Consider the following 16,048-nt stretch of genomic DNA (forward strand, 5'->3'; position numbering starts at 1 on the left):
TTCCAATGGCACTAGTGCAAGTGAGAGATTGTTAGTAGTATGTGCCCTAGGGCCATTTGATCATGTATATTTGTAGAACTAATCCCAATGGCAAATATATATATGTTCTAATTGAACTAAGTGTCTCATCAACTAAATGTTCATTTATTACGTATTGTCCTTATCACATTATGGTAGAATCTATTCTTAAGGTGTTAAGAATATGAGTTACAGATTTTATTATACATGTGATCTAAATAACAGTTCATGATCGATGGGGTCCTATGAATAAGGGCATCGTATTATCCCGGAAAGATTGTCACCTCTGTTTATTCTCCTGATTAGTAAGGAGTTACTAATTATAGGAAGTAGTGAGTCTCATACTACTTGATGGAGATCAGGATAAACATGTGGACACTCAAGATGTTGAGTGGGTCGAACAAGTGACGCTAGATGACTTATACATGGTATTTCATCAAAGTCAATTTAATGTCATCTAGTTCATAATTGTACATATGTCCTTTGACTTGCGGTGACACTATCTTGTATATAGGTGATTAGAGTTTGATACTCCTTATCCCTAGATCTTTCATGAGCTAGGGTCGCGGGATGTGTTGGCTCTAGTTAGTTGTATATGGAGATAGGGGTTTAACCAAGAGAGGATTTATCACTCCGGATGAACGGAGAAAAGATTCTATGCTATCTCAAATTGTTCTTGATGGATGATAAAACCTGCGGGTGTATATGACTTACTTAGAAAGTTGTTTCTAGTGGAAGTCATATTTATCAAGAATAAGAACTGAGATGAGGTCATATGATTAAGACAAACAGTGTTTGACTTAACCGTGACACTAGTCGAGATCGGAATCTTAGATGAAGGGAATTTTGAGTGTACGGTAATTATGAACATTGGTTCATAAAGAATGCATCGAAACATTCATATCTATTTGGGGGTCGTGATATGTTGCTAGACGTCACTCACGATCTACGAGAATTAATAATTAATGGGATTTAATTATTTAATATAAGAAAGGCGTTTCTTATGACTCTCGTTGCCATATAGATGTGAACCTAGTTAGTCACACACAATAAAGTGTGCAACCGATTGAGTTTACGAGAGATCGATTTCATATAGATACTAGCATATCTCGGGAATTAATCTAAGATGAAAAACAAGTTTAAATTAGGGACTAATTTGTAAGAGTTATAAATTAGTAGGCACCTAATTGTATTTTATCCAAGTTAACGTGATGATGTCATGTGATGATGTCATGTGATGATGTCACGATGATGTCATGTAATGATGTCACGATGATGTCATGTGATGATGTCACGATGATGTCATGTGATGATGTCACGATGATGTCATATGATGATGTCACGTGATGATGTCATGTGATGATGTCATGTATGTCTCTGTGTGTGACACCTAGCATCCGACGTGTCAGAAGGTGGCAACACCTATGCTTGATGTGTGACACCTAGCATGTGATGTGTCAGATGGTGGCAACACCTATGCTTGGTGTGTGACACCTAGCATGTGAGGTGTCGAATGGTGGCAACACCTTTGCTTGGTGTGTGACGCCTAGCATGTGAGGTGTTGCATTCTTAAGCAAAGCTCTACCCTATAAATAGAGGTTGCCTTTGCTCATTTTACACACACCACACTTAAGAGAGCATATTCGAAGGAGTTCAAGTAGTCATCAATCACAGAAAAGCTTGGAGAAAGTTTTTCATACATCCCAGCAAAGACGTAATCGAGGCGAGAGTTTTAGCTTAGGGTTGCTCGGCAAGAGAAACTCTTGCAGATTACTTCAAGGCGAGGATTCAATCGGACGCATACTCGTGTGGACGAGCTTGAGGTCGCCGTACTATCGGGACTACAGGAATCGTTGGAGAATCGACATAGGTATTCTTACGGTTTCTAGATGCGTGCTTTAATTACTAGATGATACGACGATCCATTTGTTATTGATATGATCAATTTCTGGATCCGAATTGTTGGAATTCCAATTTTGAATTGAAATATACGATTCGGACCCTCACGTCCCGCTGCACCAACATGACCTTAACTCCGTTCGATTTAACTAACAATATTTATCTGGGAATCTGAGAGTCAAGAGAGATTAATGTCAATTCTACTCCTAAACTAAGATTCAATCCGAAGATTGAGAATAAAAAGCCTGCGCGTTGGTTTTGATTAATGATGTATTGATAAAAAAAAATATAAAAAACCTAGCTATTTATAAGGAACAACCCCTAATTAAGAATCCTAATCCTAACGAGATTCAATCTCTTATTTAAAAAATGAATAAATAAGAATTAAAGATAAATATAGTTTTTGTTGGGCTGAATTTCCCACATAACCCATTCAGCGTTCTCTCACCAAGTCCTAGGCTGTCACATATTTTAGGTCCACCAACCACCTTCTAGGCTGGTGCAAATAATGCCCCCAAAAGGCCTAATGTGTAAGCTTTGGGCTTGTTATTTTCGGCATAGATTTCAATTGGGCTTCCTCCTTTTATACTGGCCCATTTTGTTAGTTACTTGATGTCATGACCTAATTTATTGAGCCGAGACCGGCGCTAGGGAATGGGAGTGTTAGCTCCGAAACCCGTAAGCCTAAAATCACTAAAACTTTTTTACAAACAACCAAACATAGAATGACCATACAAACGAAAGCAAACATATGAACATATATACACTAGTTTAATCGATAGAAAACATAAAGGCGTATCACTTATGTACCACGTACGTACTAGCACGACGATATACAAACATATACTAGTGTATCTAGGTCACATCACAGCCAACTAGCTCCATGGCATAAAACAACGTCTGACGTAGCCTACAAAACGATATACATATAACAACAAGTATAAACAATTATCATAATACATTGTTGTCTCAGGCCACTACTATGTCAAAAGCAACCTACTAATGCAGCATTACGGAAGTCTGGAACTATACATGTCAAAACTCGATTTTCGGATCAAAAGGTGGACACTAGTCAAGTCCAACTCTAAGCAAATGAAAATGTTTAACAACAACAGGGTCAGACTATGTTGAGTGAGATAAAAATAACATCGCATTTTAAATAAAACATTTATCAAACATATAATATGAGACAAGTATATGATCCATTTGAAACCCTAATCTTACAAACGATCCTAAACTAGGTATTTCCTAGTATTAACGAGCCAGTTTGATTCCTCAATCCTTTTGGTAAGGTCCTGAGATAGTTCAACCGAGTTCAATCTATACTAAGTGGTACAGTCTCGGGATAGTTCGATCGGGTTAAAATATTACCATTACTTATAACCAAATGATCGAGGTGTGAGTCCCGAGATTGTTCCACCGATTTTAACTCACTAGACATAGGTCTCGAGATAGTTCCACCGAGATTAACCTCGTGTCTAACGCAAAGGAGTTAGTCTATTTCTATTTGCTAAGACTTACCTCACACTAGTGATCACACAGCCTATTGACACCCAATAGGTAGCTTGTTTACTCGGATCGTACACCAATTTTCATACACAAGAACAATCAACAAAACAATATACGATACGAACAAATCATATTATATGTGATGCATTTGATACTAAAAATTATACTATATCAAATTATTTTTATATAATACTACTCGAGAGTAAAATATAACTCACGACTTGCTATCCAATTAATTTCGATATTTATATGTTGATCGAACCCCGTTAAGCCAATTCCTTCGATCTCATAGATTCTCGATGCGTCTATTACATATTCAAACCATTTATATATTTAATTAATTAACATAAACTTATATATTAAAATCCTAAATTACTAACTTAGGTCGATAACGCTTAATCTTAATTCGATTCTTTAATTCGACAATACTTATTTTTATCTTAAAATCTCACATTCAAGTAACCGTACTTGAAATTGATAACGTATTTCACGTTTTAAGCACGTATTGCCTAAATTATAACTCTTAATCCTTTAACATATTTGATGGGTTATAATAACCAACACTTCTTTTATTCCATCATTTATAATTCACTTATTCTCTTTAGCCATAAACAATCATGAGTTCGATACTTTTTTAATCCAATTCTAAGCAACGGAGAACCACGTTGGAATAGAGCGTAACAAGATCGAGACACAAGGGAAGCTTTCTCCCTTGTCGTACCATTCCCTTGCTGAAAAGGGAAGGGCTCGGTGTGACCAGCCCTAGTGCGTCGCACCAGGGACTATTCAAGCCAACCTCACGTCGTGCTACGCCTAGCACCGTGCGAGCCCTGCTAGACTTATGGGAGCCCCACTGGCTCCGTTCGTCCCTAAAAAATTCATTCTGACATGCTAGCCAACCCTCACAACTCATCAACACATAAACTCAACTTAAACTCATAAAAATTGGCCATAAAACACATGATTTTAGCATTAAAACTTCAATCTTTAACTTATCAATACCAAACAGCCGCTAAGCCTTAAAACCCTAACTAGAAATTGATATTTTTACATTGGATTTATGTCTTAGATCAGTAAATAATCCTCTCCTCACTCCAAATTCTGATAACAAACGAAGATTCTACAAGCTTTATAATCCATCATCTATACATGAACACAAAACAGTCATGAACTCCAAAAACCCTAACAAAAATTCATCAATCTTACCTTTAATTGATGGTCTAGATCGGTAGGTAATTCCTTCCTTGTTCCAACGCCGCAAGAATCACGCAAAACTGATACTAAACAAAGATTTCCTAAACTTTTGAAGATTTGTGTGCAAAGTGAGGAAGATGATGTTCTTCCCTAATTTTCTATTGCTGGAAATTAAGGTTTGAATGATTACTAATTCACTTGTAATGGGTATTTATAGATTGGCAAAGGTTTCCTTTTGGTCCTTAAGTTGCCAACTTAAACCACTTCTTTTTCTAACTTTTCTTTTGCTCGTTTTAGTCCATCGATCGCTTAATCGTTTGAACTCGATTAATTTTGTATTATTTATAAACAAATTAATAATACTACTCCGATGTCTCATTATTTTATAGTTTGATAATTTATTCTCGACTAAAACGTTCAAATTGCAATATGAGACATAAAGCTTTCTTTTTCTATTTTTCCGTTCATTTTTTGCTTTAATAAATACCGATTTCTAAATAGTCAATACTACCTTCATAATAATTCCCATCAATAATAATTTAATTATAATTTCCGAGAATTAAAATCATATTTACCAATTCGGGACATAAAACTCTATTTTTACAATATTTCTTACGATCTCCTTTAGTCTCGATCTCGTTCCTTTTATTCAACTCTAATATCAAAATTTTCTTATTAAAATTTCAAAACTGACCTACTCGGATCTTTTTTTATTTAATTCCTCCGATAATCTTTTATTCTTGTCACTTCAACTATCCAAAATGAGACTCGTGCTTACTTTAGCAACGTCAAACTTACAGGGTATTACACTTGACTTTTGAGTTTCACCTCAACTGTCACTTTCCAAGTATAAATAGTCATTTCTTTCCTCATTTGGAATTATTCGCATCTTTGACTCTCGAAAACGGCTAAGAATCATCAACGGTCCTCGACCTTTACCCTAAACTTCCCTAAACCCCTTTTACTTTCAAAAGCTTCCCTAAACCCCCTGTACTTTATGGCGGCTCCACCCACGGTCCTCCTAAAGAAAAAAAAACAAAAATCGCGTCGCCGCCACCGATTCAATCATTTTGAATGTCATTCCCTCGCCACCTGTACCCTATGTGACCCTGTCCTCAGTCAGATTGATAAGTCCCTCCCTCAGACATTTTACTTGACTTTTTAAATTTAAATTAAAAAAAAGTAACCGCTCAGTAACTTTTCTCTCTCTTTCATCTTTGTTCTTACATACACTTCCTTCCCTCTCTTTCTCTCCTCAAACTCTCCGTTTTCCACCACCATTGTTGCTTCAATTGCCTGTTCTAACACCATTCTTCCTCTTCCATTCTTTCTTTATTCTTGCATTGCGAATAAGAAAAAATAACCAAGGAAAAAAACATAAATTTAGAGTAAGATAGATTTATTTTTACTCTTGTTGTCTGGTTCATGTGGTTTAGGATTTGATTAATGTGGTGTATTTATGCTCTCTCTGTCACATGTTATTATAGAAGAAATTAAAGAAATGAGAAAAAAAGGGAAAATCAAAGGAAAGAGAACGGACGGGACCACTTGGAACTCCTGGATGGGGTTTAATGGATGAGTGCGATAGTGACGATGTAGTGGAAGGTATGTCAATTTTGACCTTGTTTTGTTTATTTTTGGTGGATTTTGTTTTTGTAGGACCACATCAGTACTTTGTTTTATGTAAATGTTTGTTATTGTATGCTTTGATTTGTTTATTGCTGTTGGACATAGGACTAGTAGTTGCTTTTTGTTTACTGTTGTAGGACCACTGGTTGGTTTGATTTGTTTAATCTTTGTACGACTTGTTTTTTTTCACGTTTCTGTTGGTTGGCATTTACTATTCTTGTTGCGTTGCTTGATGAATTTAATATTATTATTAGTTGTTTTGTTGAATTATGAATGGGTGTTGGTGTGTTTCAATATTTGTCTATTTGCAGTGTCACCAGGAGGTTTAGAATTCTTTCAAATCAACCTTCACATTAACAGGGAATTGGGGGATTGGGGCTACCATGATGGGGAAGTGTTCACTGGCGTTTATTCTGCAACCGATATGGCTTTGAGGAAATTAGATAGATGGGTGAAAAAAATATAAAGTTCAAGGTTTAGTTAATTATTATTGGAAAGAAAAAGACAGGAAATTTCATGATTGGATAAGACCGATAAATCATGAAGACGATGTCATGGAAATGGCTAGGGCTGGGAAGAGGGATGGCTCAGTGGATGTCTATGTAAGGAAACTGACAATTAAAGACGTTATAGTCCTTCGTTCCCTGTCGCCCCCACATGTTGTACTTGAGAAGATACCAAACCCCAATGACAATTACGTGTATCCCACCCCCGCGGGAAAAGTAAGGGTTACAACAGTGGCTACCAGGGCTGTTGGTGAAGGTCCTTCAGAAAGTGGGGGGTCATGGTTGTTTCCATATGTAAGTGAAGGGGCTTCTATGGTCCAAGGAGAAATGGAGGTTTAGGGGAATGAAGGGGAAGATTATTTGGGCAAAACTGATACTGTGAATGATGAGGTTACTGTTGAGGGGTTAAATGAAGAGGTAAGCGTTTAGTTGGCTGATGAAGATTGCCAATATAAGGGGGCTGGGGCTGCTGAAGATTGCCAAGTGAAGGGGGCTGGGGCTGGTGAAGATGGCCAAGGTAATGGGCCACCTGAGGAAGTCCAACAGAATGTCCCCCATGAGGAAGTTCATGGCCAACAGAAGGGGCCCCATGAGGAAGAAGTTCAAATTCAGGGACCATATGAGGAAGTATAAATTCAGGGGCCACATGAGGAAGCTCATGATTTAGGGGCTAAATATGGGCCGCACCTGGCTGACGAAGAGGGGCTGCATGATAAGGGTCCTACTCAACAACCTCAAGATGTGGACTTTGACAATTTCTTTCAGACCCAACATCAGCCCCCATTTGAGGGTTTATTTGAGAACCGGAACAGGAAACTGCATAAAAGGCGCAGTGAAGACCATCCACCGATGCACACTGAGGAACAACATCATGCTTCACAGGAGTGGGTTGAAGAATGGGATAATGATGTGGATGAGTACATTGTCGATCCTAATTATGACATCTTGGATGGTGATGAAGATTTGACTACCGAATTGAGGTCAACCGGTCAATTGAATGAAGAGAATGCCGGTGCCTCGCAGAACAGGGCTGGTGGGAGACCTAAGGGTAAAACCCAATTTGAGTCTGGTGGTGTGGACAGAACCATTCACCAGGACACTAAAGCTGGTGATTCAGACTACATAGAGTCTGATGGTAATAGATCTGTTTCAGATTCAGAAGAAGATGGGGGGGGGGGGGACTTTTAATGTGTTTGATGAAGACCACGAGGACCATGAGGGTCCAACTTTCAGTATTAGGATGTTGTTCAATGACAGGGAGCATTTTAAGAAGGCATGCCGTGAGTAGGGGATACACCACAGGTACGAACTGCATTTTCCTGTAAATGAGAAAACAAGGGTGAGGGCAAAGTGCTACTATGAGGTAGAGAAAAAATGTGAGTTCTCTGTGTTTGCCTCAAAGAAGCAGCTCAAAGATCCCGATGACAACACATTCCAAGTGAAGTCCTTTAATCTGGCCCATACATGTCCTAAAGTGCATAAAAAATTCCAACTCACTAGTGCATTCCTCGCCGACAAGTACTTAGAAGAATTTAGAAATGACCCTGAATACAAGTCTGAGGTGTTTGTGAAAAAGATTCAGACGGAGCTAAAATAATGAATTAGCATTCAACAAGCCAGACGAGCAAGAAGAGCAGCATTGGATAAAGTGGAGGGTGATGAGGACGGACAATACGCGAAGCTGTATGATTACAAGAGGGAGGGTTTTGAGAAGCAACCCAGGCAGCACGGTGGAGTTTAAAGAAGCAAGGGGGAAGTTCCAGGGAATGTATGTATGCTTTCATGGGTTGAAGCAGGCCTTCATGAATGGGATGAGACAGATTGTCTGTCTGGATGGGTGCTGGTTGAAGGGCAAATACGGGGGTCAACTTCTTTCTACAACAGGGATTGATCCGAACGATTGTATGTACCCCATAGCATATGCCTGCGTTAAAACGGAGAGCACAGACACCTAGATGTGGTTTATTAAGCTACTTCAAGATGATCTGCACCTTACCAATGGCACTGTTTTCATGTCCGATAAACAAAAGGTACAATCAATTTTCAAGTGTTTAGTTCTGGCTGATTCTGTTTGGTAGCTTTAGTTGATTTTATTTACAAAGTAAAAGGGCTGTAAGGTTATTTTATTTACAAACTTAAGGGGTTGTATTAGTTTTTTTACATTAAGTTCAGGGTCCGTTGATGAATAATTTACAAACTAAATGGTCTGTTATTGATTCCATAGGTGATTATATTTCGTGCGTTTGTGCAGGGTTTGGTGAATGTTGTGGAGGATCTGTTCCCAAATTCAGAGCACCGATTTTGCTGGAGGCATTTGTGGGCCAATTTCAGGAGCACGTTTCATACGCAACACTTGAAGCCCTTTATCTGGAACATTGGAACAACAACTTATAAAGCGGCCATGGATAGAGCAATGAAAGCACTGGAAGACAAACATGAAGCTGGCTTCAAATGGATCAAAGACAGGCCCAGGGAACACTAGTGTAGAGCGCTGTTCAAGGAGGAAGTCAAATGTGATATCCACCTAAAAAACCTAGCTGAAGCATTCAACAAGTACATACTTGCTGCAAGAGAGAAGCCAGTGCTGACAATGTTTGAAATGATAAGGACTCAGCTTATGAAGAGGATAAATGACAAGCAGAAATTTGGCAGAACTATGGAGGGTGAGCAGTGTCCAAAGATCAAAAAGAAGTTGGCCAAAATCATTGATTATGGTTGGAAGTTCATTGCAGAGCCCTGTGGTAGCCCTTTGTATCAGGCAGAAGGCCCAGGGGGCCAGTTCGTGGTTGATTTGGCTAACAGAACATGCACATGCCGAAGATGGCAGCTAACTGGAATCCCATGTTCGCATGCTACACCATGCATATATTGAAATAATCGACGGCCTGAAGAGTTTGTGGATGACTGTTACAATATAACTACGTATGCGAAGGTATACAGCTATGTAATCAACCCTATGAATGGGCCAGACATGTGGGAAACAGACCCTAAGCCCTTCAACATCATACTCCCACCATCCTCAGTTCACAAGAAGAAGAGGGGAAAAATACCAAAGGCTAGAAGAAAAGAGGCGGGAGAACTAGAGAAACAAAGGGTGGAAAATGTCAGGGAAGCCGCTACAAATAGGGCAAAATTGCCAAGAAAGGGAAATATGAGAATAACTTGCAGTTTATGTGGAAAATTTGGACACAGTAAGAGGGGATGCCTAAAGAAAAGTGGGGGTCAGTTAACTCTTGAGGCTGGTGGGCAGTCTGCTGAAAGAGAGCCTGGTGGACAGTCTACGGAAAGAGAGACTGTGGCTGGTGGACAGTCTGCTGAAAAAGAGCTTGTGCTTCATGACGCTCCAGTGACCCTCCGCTGGATGATGGATGTAAGCAAAATGTCTTTGTATTTGTTTTTTGTTTTGGTTTATTAGTTCAATTAAATTTTTTAATGGTCTGTGTCTTTTCTTGGAAGGGTACAAGTCAAGTACTTTATGTGTCATCGACTAGACGTGAAACCTTTCCATTTGTCGATGAAGCAGTTGAGGCGGAACCTCCAGTTGTTGACCAAAGCCAACCAGACCAGAACCACCCAGGTCAAGCTGATGAAGGAGAGCATGCCTTAAACAGTCAACGGAGCACTGTTGAAGATGGAGCTCCGTCCCAACCTATCCCTACTCAAGCTGAAAAAGGAAAAGGATAGAGGAGAGCTAAAGATGCTCCTTCTAGGTACATGAACATTTTGAGGAAGATATCCAAAAACATGTAATTGTAGACCATGTTTATTTCATTTTTTTGCCGTCGGGCACAGGTCCAACGTAATTATACAAAACTTATTATGATGTTTTGATGTTTTCATGGTAGTGGTCTTCTCGTAAATCACTTGGGTAGTATTATTATATACTGGATAGTTCGTATTTTGTTAGTTTGTTGTACATTATATACTGTATTTACAAAACTATTGATTACGTCTAAAAAGAAATGGGTTTTTCAAGAAACTCTTTCATTAAACCCCTTAACAATGTATAGTCCCAATCTAGACTCTTCGTTAACTACATCCACTAATTAACTACATCCACAGTGGGTATCTAAAGAATTTGAAGAGACATGATTCTTGAACTTATTTAAATAGGCTATCACAGCACAATGCATCAACCATTTCAGAGTACACAAATTGTTCATATTCATAGTAACAAGAAGATGTCCAATAATATTGTTTTGTCTTCACATTATATGGAACTTATGGATTTCCTAATCTGCTGTGAACCTTTAACAACTCCCATTATTTAGGTTTGTACCCATATACTGCTATTTATTTCCGTATTTGAATTGTTTAATTACGTCAATAATAATTTTATACTTTATCATTACATTCAGCGTGAGAATGGGCATGCAACATGCAACGCCTGCTCGGAGAAGATTCGGAAGTGCCATTTTTGCACTCTGCCTATCAGGGCAATGAGGAACCGGGCACTTGAAGCGGTTGTTGAGTATTTAAGAGTTTGTTGCTCCTACAAGAATTATGGATGCCCAGAAACTGTTAGGTACCGCGAAAAGATTAACCATGAAAGATGTGTTCTTTTATAGAGTGTTCATGCCCCATTAAAGTCTGCAATGTCACGGGAACATCTGAAATGATTTATGCTCAATGTAAAGTGATGCATAAAGATTTTGTTAAGCCGTTTGTTTTCGGTCGTAAATTCCCTGTTTCTGTTCGCCTGAATGATAATTTTTTTATTCTCCAAGAGAAAAATTCAGATATTGTCTTTGTTCTGAACAACACGTTGTGCTCTTATGGGAATATTCTAACGATGTGTTATCTTGGACCATTATCATCTGGATGCTGCTCTTATGAAATTGAAGTGAACGCTAATGGCAATTCGATTCACAAGTTTCACAATTCTACCCAGAATGTTCAAGGCACCAGCAATTATTACCGTTCTTTTTCAGGGTTCCTTCTTGATAGTGACCACAAATGTTTTGCTGACGGTATGATCAAGATGGAGATTTGTGTATGCCGCGCACCGGAGCTTGCTTGAGAAGATGACTTAATTTTTGCTTGTTTATGTATTTAATTTTTTCTAAATGTTCTGAAGTTTTTGATCATTGAATGAAATGAAATATACAATTATTTTTGTTTTATATTCTATATGCTTTATGTCTTTATATATATTATGTCTTTATGTATTATATGTCTTTATGTATTATATTTTATATGTTCTGTATGTAATATATGTTCTATATGTCTTACTCTAGTCTTTATGTATATTTTATTGGGTGTTCATATGTTGTTCATATGTTGTATGTATTTATGTTGTCCCCAAAGTAAAAAAAAATATAAAATGCAGGGTCCAGAGAGGAACACTTAATAAATATCAGGGTCCACTGATGAACACCCACTTTAAAAGTCAGGGAGCTTAAATGAACAACAAGTATGAAAGACAGTTGTCATATATGAATCATATATAATCATTCAGGGTCCACAGGTGAACCAAAAATAAACATACATATTTCATATTTCCAAACAAACATTTATAAAATTTCCAATTTAAAATTTCCAATAAACATAGAAGTGTTTTAAAATAAAATAATAATATATCTGGAAATAAAAAAACAACGCTAAATTATAAAATTTCAAAAATAAAAAACATAGAAGTGTTTCAAAATAAAATAACAACATATCTGGAAATATAAAACAACGCTAAATTTATTTGTTTTTCCGTTTTTTGCTGACCCCTTCAACTGGACCTTCAGCCAAATCAAATGGTCCTTCAACAGCAGCAGTCTATACCTCCACAGCTTCACCTTGGCCCTCATCTTCACTGCCATACCACTCTAGCAACAATATGTCTTCAACTGGACCATCTTCAACTGCCTCAACTGGACCATCTTCAACTGCCTGAAATGGACCATTACCCTCAATTTTTTTCAATTCTAATTTGGGTCCACTCTCAGGCACCAGATTATGCACATCATCACAGGTTAAATACATAACGTACATATCAACCACACCTGCTTTTATCTCAGCCCTTGCCATCTCCTCAACATCTCCATCATTATCAATTGGCTTTATCCCTCGATGATAGTCCAACTCTGGCTGCCTCCAATAATACATAACCAGCCCCTTCACTCCAATTCTTTTTGCCCACAAATCAAGCCTATTCAGTGACAGTTGTGAAATGTCAAAACACCTTGCACACACATCACCCCACAAATAACCCCCCTCTCCAAATTCTCCATCGTAGTACAGTATATTCTCCAAGATCTCAGAATAAACTTCTACGGTAGGGATCTCAGAATCCACTTCTACAGTAGGGCTGTTCAAACAAATGATGCAGAGACATTATACAAAACAAATCAACAAATTATACAACCAATTTAAGAATAACTCCTCCAAAAACACATACCCAAAACCCAACAATTTAACCCTAAACCTAAAATTAAAATTTCAAGTAATAAAACACGAACTTGGTCGTTTCTTCCCTTTCGTCTCATCAGTACCAAAGATCTTTTGTTTTCCCATTATCTTCTTTTACTGTTTTATGCTTTAAACATGTGAATGGAAAAAATGTGTCAACATCCACCAGTTAACCAAGGAAAACCATATAACAGTAACTTTACAAATATTAAACAGTAGTTTTCCTCATACCTGTGTTTTTTCTTCCTCGTAATGCACACGCAGGCAAACTCGAGAACTAAAGAAAATGAAGAGCCACAAATGACAAACGCTAGGTCAGACACAGACAAAGTGGGGGGGGAATAAAAAAAAGAATGATTTAAAAATGAAGAGAAGTGAAGAAGAAAAAATATGTCAGAAGGTGAAAAAAAGAAAGAGAAAATTAATTGAGACGGTTAAAAAAAATTAAAAAATAAAAATTTGGAAAGTCAACTGACATGTCTGACATAGGGACTGATGACTCTGACTGAGGACAGGTACACGTGGGGATAGGTGGCGAGGGAAAGGCATGCAAAACGATTAAATCGGTGGCAGCGCCGCGATTTTCGTTTTTTTTTTTTGTCAGAAGGGCCGTGGGTGGAGCCGCCATAAAGTACAGGGGGTTTAGGGAAGCTTTTGAAAGTACGGGGGGTTTAGAGAATCTTACGGTAATGTTTGAGGACCGTTGATGATTATTAGCCTCCGAAAACCTCTCAAAAACCTTGATCTTCGGCCGATTTTGGCACAGGTACATTATCTATAACTATCTTTAACATCGCCTCATCACCAACATCTTCACTTGATTTTCTTGCCTCTTCTTCACAGGTATCGCCATGTCTCACCTAGACCAAGCTATTGACAACGATGTTACCGTCAAGATCATCGAATGCCATTCCACAGCCTCATCAACTGCTTTTGAGGTAATCTTTGATCTTGAAGATGACCGGTATACTGTGCGGTCGATTATCTTATCACCTTCAGAACTATGCAAAATAGTTGTTCCCTTTCTAGATCATGCTCCGCCCAATTTTGCCGATATGCAATACTCCTCTATTTAGACGGGCGAAACTTTTAGGAATTGACCGACTTCAGCAGCCGATTACAAAGCTTGGATACTAATACTTCATAGCCAATATGCCGATGTATGGAAGTCACTGGCATATACGATCTAATTGGTATCAGCCAGAACATTTTTCTAATAGCAAAACACTACTGTTTTGGCGCCTTGCTCTTCAGGTCTCATACCATCAATGCTTTCTGCTTCAAAGTTAGGTCGATGTCTATAACCGTCCTAGACCTAGCTTGTACGTTTAACCTCAATATCACTGGCATCAAGATATCACCTATAACTTGCAAATAAACCTCAGACTTGCACCTTGGGTCAACAAAATCTGAGAAAACCTTCAACCTATTCTTAAAGGACCACATTGCTGAAAAAAGGAGTAAACCAACTCATGATGAACACATCGCCTTCCTGGCATATTTCTTATCTAAGTTTGTCATTTTTCCTACCTTCTTTATGATCACCCAAGATGCCTCAAATTCGCCTTAGCGTTGGCAGAAGGACATCCACTGAACCTTGGAGAATACGTCCTTAGGTTATTTATCGATGCCTCCACCAAAATGATCAAAGACGAAGGCATTAAAACGTACTGGTGGCCCAGCGGACCGATGTGGATTATCCATATGTGGCTATTCATGTATTTCCCAGAAATCGTCGTTTTACCTAACCAAAACGAACTAGGCTGCTTTGGGTATACTCTTGTTCAAGCAGTGGCCACACTTCCCTATCTAAGCCATATAATCACCTTGTTTGAAGAGACTAAAACTAAACCGCCGTCTTCTTGATGCCCTCTAATCAACTGAGATTCCCTCCAATCTGGCTCACATATGGTTGGGACATAACTGAATATTCCAAACTTGACGCCGATCTTCATTCCACTTGGTGGAACAGCTGGTGTAGTGCCCTTCAATCAAAAACTTTATTAGTCGACAAAGAGTTCAAGAGTAGTGGATCTGAAGCTTATTGTCCTAAACTACTTATCTGTAATACTCCGAAATTTGGGTATTTTAAAAATAAGTGGTTAGTTATTAAAATTTCAATAATCATATTCCATAAGAAAAATGGAAATTAAATTTAAAAACGTAAATAAGAGAAAGTGGCTAAAAGTACACTTTAGTCTAAAGTTGGAAAATAATTTTTTAATTCCCAAAAAATATAAATTAATTAGATTATTGACATGAATTAGTATTTATAAGAGTAATATCGATAAAATGGTTATTGATGATTATTAAACTGGAAGTTGGACGAAAAAGTGAAAAAAAGTGCAAGTTAGCTCATGAAAATTGAGTGTTTTTGGCTAAAATTGTCAAAATAAATTATCAGAAAGTGAAGTTATAAGATATGGAAAGGATATTATTTATTTAAAAATAAATAGTACGGAATTTATGGATCTAAAAGATTTAGCGTTCGACGGTCGAAAACGGACAATTTTTAAGTTAGAAATCGAAACGGTTTGAGTCGATTTTTTTAAGGACCAAAGGACACTTTTGCCATAAATATAAAAGGCAAAAGAAATGGATTTTAATTCAGCAAGAATTTATTTCAGCTGAAATAAACAAAAATCTCGTATCATCTTCTTCCCCAAATCACCAAATCTTCAAATGGCCATATCTCATTCGTTTCTCAACGGAATTGACGATTTTTGCGTCCACGGAACGAGGGGAACGAGTAGACATCTAGACCAGTTAATCAAGGTAAAAATCGGTATTCTGAGGTTAGGGTTTGGGGATGTTATTTCGGGTTTTATTAATTAAGATAGTAAAGATGGTTTTAATGGTGGAAGTGATGATTTTGATGAGTAATTGTTTGATAT

Source organism: Mercurialis annua, linkage group LG5 (genome assembly GCF_937616625.2).
Source record: "Mercurialis annua linkage group LG5, ddMerAnnu1.2, whole genome shotgun sequence".
NCBI classification, from domain to species: Eukaryota; Viridiplantae; Streptophyta; class Magnoliopsida; order Malpighiales; family Euphorbiaceae; genus Mercurialis; species Mercurialis annua.